The sequence below is a fragment of the Amborella trichopoda genome, chromosome 13, assembly GCF_054954075.1.
Source record: "Amborella trichopoda isolate Santa Cruz 75 chromosome 13, AtrichopodaSantaCruz75HAP2 v2.0, whole genome shotgun sequence".
In the NCBI taxonomy this organism is placed as follows: Eukaryota; Viridiplantae; Streptophyta; class Magnoliopsida; order Amborellales; family Amborellaceae; genus Amborella; species Amborella trichopoda.
The window spans coordinates 28051774-28061958 of NC_142348.1; the positions used below are offsets into that span (position 1 = coordinate 28051774).

Below are 10185 nucleotides of genomic sequence, written 5' to 3' on the forward strand. Positions count from 1 at the left end.
ATGGTTGAAATATTAGCGTGTGGAAAAAAAAAATTTGAGTGAAGTAGTTTCGTATGTCTATCTCTCCATGAATACATTAGTACGTGTTTTTTAAAAATCAAAAGTAGCATCAGAACATTCTCCAAAAACTGGCAACATGCTATCAAAGCCTTATTCATAAAATTTCAACATTCTTACCAGTAAGAATAATCATTAATATGATCTATAAAAGAGATACCAATAGGAAAGGGGAAAAAAAAAAAAGGGGGAGGGGGGAGTATCACATTATTGATTACCTTTACTAATAATTATGGTAATCTAAAAGTCCAAGAATCTCTCCATATTACTTGCAAAAGGTACCTCTAACTGGTCCTCCAAAGTAGTAGCCATGGGGATTAACATACATTGGCATAGAATCATAGCAATAAGCGTCGTCCGTGAAATCGTAAATGTCTACGGGGGAGAATCCCACTGGCCGCCACCATCTACAACTTTCAAGTCCTTAAAGTAAGCAGCCTCTTTTGAGTCTTCAGGGAAATGGCCATTACCTATGTGTAGCAGTGTGATTTCCATCGGGCTTCGTGTTCAGAACTTGTCCAGCCCACACCAGCCTCCGGGACCTGTAAGTTTGTGAACACTGATGCGGGCCAGTAGCCTATATTAATGTCTTCAGCTGAAGACCACTAGTGCTTAGTGTGCCGGTCCTGTGAGAGAGAGAGAGGGTCCTCAAATCTTTGAGAGATATTTGAAATGTCTCATCTCATTTTTTTAATAACAATAAGCTTTTTTTGAGTTCTATACCTGATCTATTATTGAAAGAGTTTTGTTAGGCCACTCTTACATATAGAGTATTTTTTTAATGTACTCAATACTTTATATCATTGTTCTACAATATAATAAATTTTTATCTAGGGGTAAATTACATCATTAGTTAAAGTAGAAATTTTGGGTGGAAAAAAAAAATATTAATTATAGTAGACAATGATTTTATCCTTATGAAATATGACATCCGCCTATATGGAGCATTAATTGCTTTTAACCATTATAGAATGTCACTACTTCACTTACATATATATTTATTCTACTCATCCTAATGAGGAAAAATACCGTTGCTCAAAAAATTTTGAATCACAAAACAATGGCAATGAGTGCCCAAAGATATTGAGTACATTATGGAAATACTCTACGTGCGGGAATACCTAACAAACCTCTCATTTAAAATTTTAAAGAGAGAAGGAAAAAAGTACAATCAATGTGATGGGACTCGACTAAGACCAAGTTGGGCACACTTGAATCTAGGTTGACCGAGTAACTAGTGCGATTCCTAGTAACCCCAAGTTATGTGTACAAGTCAGGGTAGTATAAAAAAGAATATTAAAAGAAAAAATGTAGAAATGTTATGTAATTCTATTTTATATGGTTTGATGTTTTTAGCAATGAATTCGTGAGTGTATTTCGCTGTAATCCCTACTTATATATTTTTGGATTTTTTTAAAATGCCATGTCCCAAACAGTAAATGAATGTTTCTTAAATGGAAAAGTTTATAAATGGTTCCAACCTTAAAATGTAGAATTAAGATGCACCAAAATAAATTTGTTGTAAAAGACTGCTTTGAGGTTGGAAAAACCCTTCAATTGATCATCTCGATATCAATATCCATGACCATGAATATATATATATATATATATATATACATGTGTTTATAGATCTATTTGATTTGAATTATTTTTTGAGTCCAAAATTTTATAATTAGAAATGAAAATGCATTCTCAAGATATCCTAAGAATTTGTTATAGCAAGGTTACATCTTATGATAAAATCTAGTGGTGCACCTTAACAGTTTAGGATTGCAACCATATGCAAACCACAACATTTTTTAAAAGAAAAAGTTTCTATAAACGTGAGGTCCTAAATAATCAAATGAAGGTCCATGTCAAAAAATTCGCTAGAAGAGATTGTTTCAATGTTAAAAAATCCTCAATCGTTCATCTCGACCTTAAGATGTACGAACATGAGAAAAAATAAATTTTAAGTCTTGAAAATAGTGAATTTTGTAATGTATTATCTAGACTTTCAATTTTCAAGATTTTTTAAGTGTTCATCGATCTGCTCAATCTATACCAATTTTTAAGTTTTAAATTTTCTAATTAGAGATGAAAATAAATTTTTGGGCCCTCACAAATATTTTGATACCAAAACAACATATTACAATACTATTTAAAGGCGCACCTTGATTGTTTAGGGCCTCAACCTTACAATATTATTTTATGTTTATACAAAAATTTTCTAAATGTTGGACCTTATACAAAATTTTTATGCACCAATTTTTGGTTCAAAAACTAAATGCTTATACCAAATTTTTCTACCTTTTTTTAATTTTGCAAACTTTTTCTTATACGTTTTAATTTATTTAAGCCTTTTGGTCCTCTAAAAGATTCAACCGACTCGCTCACCTTGGCCAGGGACCAAGTCCCGTGGCCTAGATGAGTCCCGGCATAGTAAGCATAATACATAGGCCTATAGCGTACACCATGGGACATCCACTACTGATTGTTATTGATGGGCATTGGGTTATTGAAGGGCATTGGAGATGAAGCTTAGTTCCCAAATATTTGACAGAATTACGATTGATTATCGTGACAAAAAGAGGCTGGATGGTGGATAACTGGATATTATAGAATAGCTTGCTTTGTATAGAAAGCCATTTGTCAATTTCAGAATTGAGTTCGACCTTTTTCTTCATAACCACTACAAAATTATCTGAAACAAAACCAGAAATATGTTTCACTGCCCAACCATTTAGTTTGTGAAGCAGAAGGTGTTAAATGTGCAGATGGAATAAAGAAAATACACTTACCCAACCAAAAAACAAAGAAAATATTTTTAAAATGCAATGGACCTTTTGGATTTTTGTTTGTTTTATATTACTTTTAAATTTTTTTCTTTTGAACGGTATTACCTTCATAATTTTGTAGTGCAAGAAATACTCTCATCCACCCGGAACGGTAATAGGTGAGAGATAAGCCCCCAAGACTGCCTTTGAGTTTGTTTGAATAAAACCTGGACAGAAAAGGTTGTAGCACCCAGTGGTCTGAGAACCTACTTTCTGATACACACGAATAATCGGCCGATTAGCCTCATATAGATCAACAAGTACCAACAGTCGATGATCTAGTAATATGAAACTTACATTCCAAGATACAAAGAGGCGGGTCCGGTTGTCCCCAAAGAGAGATGGTTTCACCTACAAATGTATAAACTGTCAAACTCATATCAGTATCTTAAATATTATAATGATTACGTTTTAAATATACAGACATTGTTTGCGACTAATAGACATAAGTCTTTCAATATCTATTAAGAACATATAAAATTATTTTGAGTAAAAAAGCTTTTGAAATTTGAAGCATTATTGTTAGTGTCCCATACATTTGTACAATAAACTATCATCTATTATTTCTGTCAAAACCTATTTGTTTCGACTATGGGTTCTTGTTTGTTATCCAATTCATTTATTGTGGTTGCCTCCAGTGTTGGTAAGAGTAAACTCGCATTGTTCTGCAGTACTCAAAATGAAGTTCAGATTGGGCTTAATTTAGATCGGCCACAGAAATGGGTAACTTTTATATCAACATTTTCTATGGTTTTTCTCACAGTTTGTCATGTGAGGTTTTATAATACTGTAAAGCTACCATTTTGGGTCATCAGAATTGGAATGGCCACTGCTTTTCTCCCTCCCTCCCCTCTCTCTCCCAAGTTTCTATTATGGTTTGTGGACATTGCATTTATGATAGCCTATTCAGTTTGGCTTAAATATTAGTTTGATGGAAATGGTGACACATACACAATTAGGGCATGTTTCATGGGGTAGCATAGAAACTGCGCCTTTCATTTTCCACCTTTCATTTTCCATTCGCTAGTAGTTCATTCTATATTATAACAAGCAGGATAAGTGCCACAAGACTAAAAGCCACAACTTTTGGCAGCCTCAGTATCCAATAAGCAAACAGCGGCAAGAGTTCGTCTTGTATCTAAAACCTTGCAACTCGAAGTCTACATTCAGCCTCAAGTTATGGGCCTCCTAGTCCTTAGCATGGTGCAAGTGAACTTGATCTAACTTACCCAAAAAAAAAGTGGACTTGATCTAAAAGCCATATTCAGGTTCATGAACTATGATTTATTTATTAAGCTGTGTAATCGATAAAAAAGAAAAATGAAAAATGAAAAAGGTAACATACCATCCATCCTGCTCCAACCACATTTGTCTCATTGACGAGCCATGTCGCGCCGCACTGTACTCCGTAGGAACTTCAAATTGGGGGTTCCAAGCGGTGATAGCTTGTATTGCTCCATAAAAATCTTTATCTTTCAAGAACATTCCAGCGTACTAATTGTGCACAAAGAATCTTAGAATCAAATAAGTAAAGAAGAATCTTGAATATAGGGGAAATATCAATAAAATAGTCGAACCATCTCTAATCATTGAATCACCTAATTTAACAGTACAAGTTTCTTTCTTTGAAATCATTTGACATAGGTGCCTAAATCATTTTGGTAGAAAAAAGCTGGAAGAGGGGTTTGAAACCCGAACGAAACCCCTATTTTGGGTTTCAGACCTAAACAAGGGAAGACATTGTTATGAATTGGGCCCTTTTGCCAAATGGCCTGAATACACCTGCTTATTTAGGGTTCTGAATTTAATAATTTTTTTTTTAGAAAATATTGTTATGGGTTTGGAATTAGAACAAGTAGGGGTTTTCATGTCTTGAGGCTTGGTTGACTTAAGTAGTACCGGATTACAAAATAGGCCATCCTTGCTCTGCGGAGCCATCTATACAAAGGAATTTTATAATTTAATGTATTTTAGCCAACATCTTTTTGTATTAATTTTGGTCGAGTTAACTAGGCACCTACAAGATGAGGTATTGTGGTACATACTAATAACGATGACATAGTTTTGATTGATGAGACTAGGGGCAGTGTCAATGCAAATTAGAATTTTCGAAAGATACTCTAGAACCTAAAAATTTTAAAATTCGTCGGATTAAGATAATAAATGGGATGCAAGTTCAATAATAATATGATTAGATAAGAGGAAATAGTTAAGACTGATGCCCAAAAAATACCTAAAAAAGGTTATTTTCGATATCTTGTGTCAATAATCGAAGAGAATGGAGAAATTTAGGAAGAGGTCGTGTCTAGAATTAAAGCTGGATGGGTGAAGTGGAGATGTGCATTTGGAGTTTTATGTAAATGCCACATACCAATGAAACTGAAGACTAGCCATATTTTATGGGATAAAATGTTGAGCGGTCAAGAAACAAGACATTCATAGGATGAGTTTAGTTGAGATGAGGATGTTGAGATGGATGAGTAGCAACACAAGAAATGATAGACTCTAGAATGAATATACTCGAGGGAATTTAGGTGTGGCTTCAATTAGTAATAAGATAAGGGAAATTAGACTTATGTGGGCTGGTCATGTACAACATTGACCTAATACAATATCAGTTAGTTGGAGTGATTTGGTTCCAGTAGAAAGTTCTAAAAGAGCAAAGGAAACGCCTATAAAGACATAAATGGAAGTAGTGAGGAAAGATATGTTGACATATAGTCTTATTGATAAATGTCACCCTTGATTGAGTAGAATGGTGGAATAAAACTCACACAAATAAGACTGATGACAGAAAATGCTGGTTGCATGTAAGCTTGCCAAATCTCTAGACTTACAATAAACTATGAAAAACCTAATTGTCAATAACATATGAATTTCATTGAAAATATTTCCCTTTCTTTCACTAAATGGCATTCTTGGCAATAATAGAATGACTTTTCTTTTTCATTACCTTTAAACGAAGGGCCACTAAATGTTTTCCTGCAATGCATTCTATGACGAAAAAACGAAAAGAAAAAAAGAAGCAAACAAATGAATAATTAACATATTTATTTATTTTACCTTATCATTTTGATTTCCATATTTATCTTTCTTAGGAAAAGGAATTCTTTCTGCTTTTCTCGACAAAAGGCCCAACAAAATTAGGGCTAACATTATCATTGTCATTTCTTCGAGTCCTGCATATTGGAATTGTTTCTTCCGGGCAGATTTCCAATTTAGATACCAGCTAGGTCTCATCTATTTTATCAAAATGGAGAATTAAAATCAAAATTACAAGAAATGAGTGCTCAGTTTGTAAGAAAGATCGCGTGTTCCTCTCAAACACGACACTTGGTCATCAACCATCAAGTCGAACTTTTTAGGTTCTAGGGTGCAAAAAGAGTCAGAAATTGCTATCTCCAAATATTTTATGGTCCTAATTTTATTCTGTTTGGAGTTCAATTATGCCGTTGAATATCCAGGTCTAATTTTAGGATAGTTGAGGCTTTTGAGGATTATTTCAGGACTGGTTTTTAGTGTGACATGCTTAATTGAAGCCTTTTTGGGGCTTCAACACCTCAAAAGTAGTTCTTTTTTTGGCTTAACACCTCTCAAGTGGTCCTTTGCCATCCATTTTCGAGGGTAATTGTATAGTTATCGTTGAACTAGTTTTGTCCAAAGAAAAACATTAGATTTAATTGAAATTAGTTAAAATAAATGTGGGGCTTTCGCTTGTTAGGAAGCTAGTTTTGATTAGTTGGACTGACTTAACAGATATTATAAAAGAAATTTATTCAACCTTCTTAAATCAGTCAAATTTCTTAAATCTTTCTCCCTATCTAGCGAAAGGCACATTTATTTTAACTAATTTTGGATTAAATATGTTTTCTACTTTAGACTAAACTACCCAAAGAACAAGCTGTCATACTAGTTGGACTAACCAATCTAGTCTGATCTTGATAGCAAATCTTCATATATATTGCATCCCTATGCTACTCATCGTATGTAAAGGCTATCTCTCTACATACCCCAAATTCGAAAGGAATAGGTAATGAACTACTCTCTCTCTTCGTACGCACAAAATGCGTGGGCTTTTCTCTTCAAAAGTGTGCAATCCCACACATCTATTGGCCCGGGAGAGAGCAATCCCATACATCTACTGGTTTTCAGCTACAGAGAAAGTGACAGAGGCACTTCAACAAAATTAATAGGCCTTTGAAAGAAGTTTTATATTACTCCAAGGAACATAATACAACCAATTCTTAAGAGACTATTCTTTAAAAATAAAAAAATTAATAAAACACCCCAAGGTTGGATGTTCTACTCATAACGCCCCTACTTAAAAACTCTCGCTCACCGATTGCCCCAACATATTTGTTTTACTCACATACCTCAGGTTACTTTTTAGTTTTATTTATGAAAAAAATACCCTTCTCTCATTTTTTGCTCTCTAGGCTTACATTCCCATTCATATTCATCTCTCTCTAAAAATGTAAGTAGGTTAGTTAGTTTCTCTATGTAGCGACATAAGGGATAGAGAGAGAAAAAATGAGAAAGAAAGAGAAACAAAAAAACCATTTATATCCTTAAAGAGAAATGAACAAAAGCATCTATACTTTAGAGAGCGAAACTAACAAACCTATTCACATTTTTAGACACATTGCTTTAGTGAGACAAACCAACAAACGTATTTATGTTTTTATAGAGTATGAATGGAATGTAGGTATAGAGAGAGAAAAAGGGAAAAGAGAGAAAAATATGAATGTGCATTTTGATTTTTATAGGAGTCATTAACAAAGGGCATTTTCATCATAAATATAATTGAAAAGCACCTTGGGCCAGTGTACAAAAAAAGTGTTTTGGGGTAATCGGTGACATAGACTTTTCAATGGGAGGTAATATGAGGAAATAATCAAACCTGGGGGATTTTAGTAAGGAAAAAGTTTATGTAAGGGTGAGGCCCTAAAGAGTCATTTTAAGGAGCAACTCAAAAATTCACTAGAAAAGGTTGTTTTGATGCCCAAAAGTTCTCTAGCTGATCATCATGACCTCAATATGTATGGCCTTGAGAAAAAATTGGATTTAAAATCTAGGAATTAGTGCATCTTATAATGCATTTTTTGGCCCGTCAATTTTCAAAATTTACAAGTCTTCTATTTTTTAAGCTTTAAATTTTATAATTAGAGATGGAAATGAATTTTCATTTCATCACAAAGATATTCAGTACTGAAACAACATCTTCCAATATTATTTGAAGTTGTGCCTTACTTTGATTGTTTAACGCCTCAGCCTTTTGCGAACTACACCCTTCTAGTAATTTTTCCAAACAAAAAGACAATGGAAAACTTCTTTAGTTTTGAATTGAAAACATAGTATGTCTTATTTCAAATAAAAATCCTTTCCGATCATTACCTTTGAAAAGCAAAATTATTTATTATTGTAAAAAAAAAGTGGTGGATTTTAATTCCTTGTCGAAAAAATAGAGCGTAAATCATGATTGAATATGGGAATTTCATCATCCATTGTGTTCTAAGAACTAACGGGGAGAAGAGTCATATGGTACACGGTACACTTGCAGGCTCACATCTAGATAACTATGATGCACATTGATTCATCAGAAAGGGCCAAATGTTATCCGGAGAAAGTGAAAACTGTTTTGTTTTGTTTTTTTTGTTTTTCTTTCTAAAAAATAAGATACAAAATTAATATGAAAAAATAGACAAACAAACCTGGATAGTGTGATTCTTGAGGAGAGGATGATCAAAGGCCGGTTGTTTGTAAATATCAACACAATCAATTAGATCTACATCACTCTGCAACAACAAAAGCCAAAATAACCATAATCAAAACTTCACAAAAAAAAAAATGTTATAAATCTTAAACTTCATTAAATTTAACTTTACAATAGAAAGCGTGGAAAGCATTTCATTACATGGATGGTTTTAACTGCATTTTTATAGCCAAGCCTAGTTCTCCGGCCTTTGACACCATGGCCAAAGGATAGTAAAATAATCACAAAAAAGCATATGCTCTGCCTTGCAATCTCATCCATACTATTGAATCTTGTTCTTCAAAGTAAAAGCATCACAGTACAAAAGAACACATCAAAAATGAATTGAATAACATTTGCACAAATAGAAAGACATTGCAAAAAGTATTTTGACTAACACTTGTAACCAAACCAAAAGCTAGACTTTAGCCTGTGATTTTCTTCAACCCTGCGTTGATTATTTATAGGAAGCTTAAATTGAAATTTCTTACTTAAAAAATAGGAGCTATTTTACTCAAAAAAAAAAAAATTAAATTTAAAAAAAAAGAAAAAAGAAATATATATGTATATATATGAAAAAAACTGGGATTAGCATACTAGTTCATATGAGCATATGAGCCCAACAGCCCAAATTGAATATGGGTCGATCTGACGATCATAAAGTACTTGAATTTTATTATTTTTTCTAAAAATCCAAATCACTTGAGATTTAAGGTGTGTGATATTCTCATCAAGGTGCACCTAATAAAAATATAAAAAAATCATTCGTAAATAATAAAATGATCAAAATACCCCCAAAATATTTTGGAAGTATTTTGGTCAATTTATTTCAAGTAAAATATTTTTTAAATATTTTTCAAAGATTCAATAATTTTTGATAAATACACGTCTAAAATTTCAAGTGATTTGGATTTATATATATAAAAAAAAAATTCAAATACTATCGGACATTCGTGATCATTAGATCGACCCATATGCAATATGGGCCGTTGGGCTCATATGTTCATATGAATTAGTGGGCTAATCCCAGCTTTTTCCTATATATATATATATATATATATATATATATCTAAAAGAGCAGGGCTTCTTGGAGCTTAATGTACAATGTATATATGTAATGTTAGCACAACCTTTCTTCCAATAAAAAGTTGTATGGATATGAAGCAAGGCAGCCTGTATAGTTGCATGAGAAGATCCTCTCTCCATAAGGTCTGACTCATAGCCTTTATGATAATTAAAAGTTGTATATTTGTTTAACGGAGCACTTTCTCTATTTGAGGAGGGTTATTTTATCTTTTCTGCTGTAATTTGGCAAAAATAGGATTTTTAAATTTGGCTGACGGAACATGGACTCGGCAGAGTAACTCAGCTTCGCTATACCAATGACATCATATTTTTTTAGTTTAATTATAATAATACTTTGAGCTTTAATCAGATGTGTTAAAATCGTGTTGGAGCTTGATACCTTTTGCAGAGATGCCTCTTTTGCGGGGAGGGATAACCACAACACCAATCTCGTGTTCAGTGATTAATTTTATCTTCACTTTCCTAAAAAAAAAA

General features: G+C 33.0%; 1 long non-coding RNA gene across 1 annotated transcript; it reads right to left on the reverse strand.

The window, feature by feature from the left end:
• Positions 1 to 264: 264 nt before the first annotated feature.
• Positions 265 to 8668, reverse strand: LOC148779138 (uncharacterized). Its single transcript, XR_016048158.1, has 5 exons — positions 8585 to 8668; positions 4219 to 4367; positions 3171 to 3239; positions 2940 to 3086; positions 265 to 683 (listed from the first exon to the last, which is right to left on the reverse strand). It is a non-coding gene; the product is annotated as an uncharacterized LOC148779138 (long non-coding RNA).
• Between the last annotated feature and the right edge of the window lie 1517 nt (positions 8669 to 10185).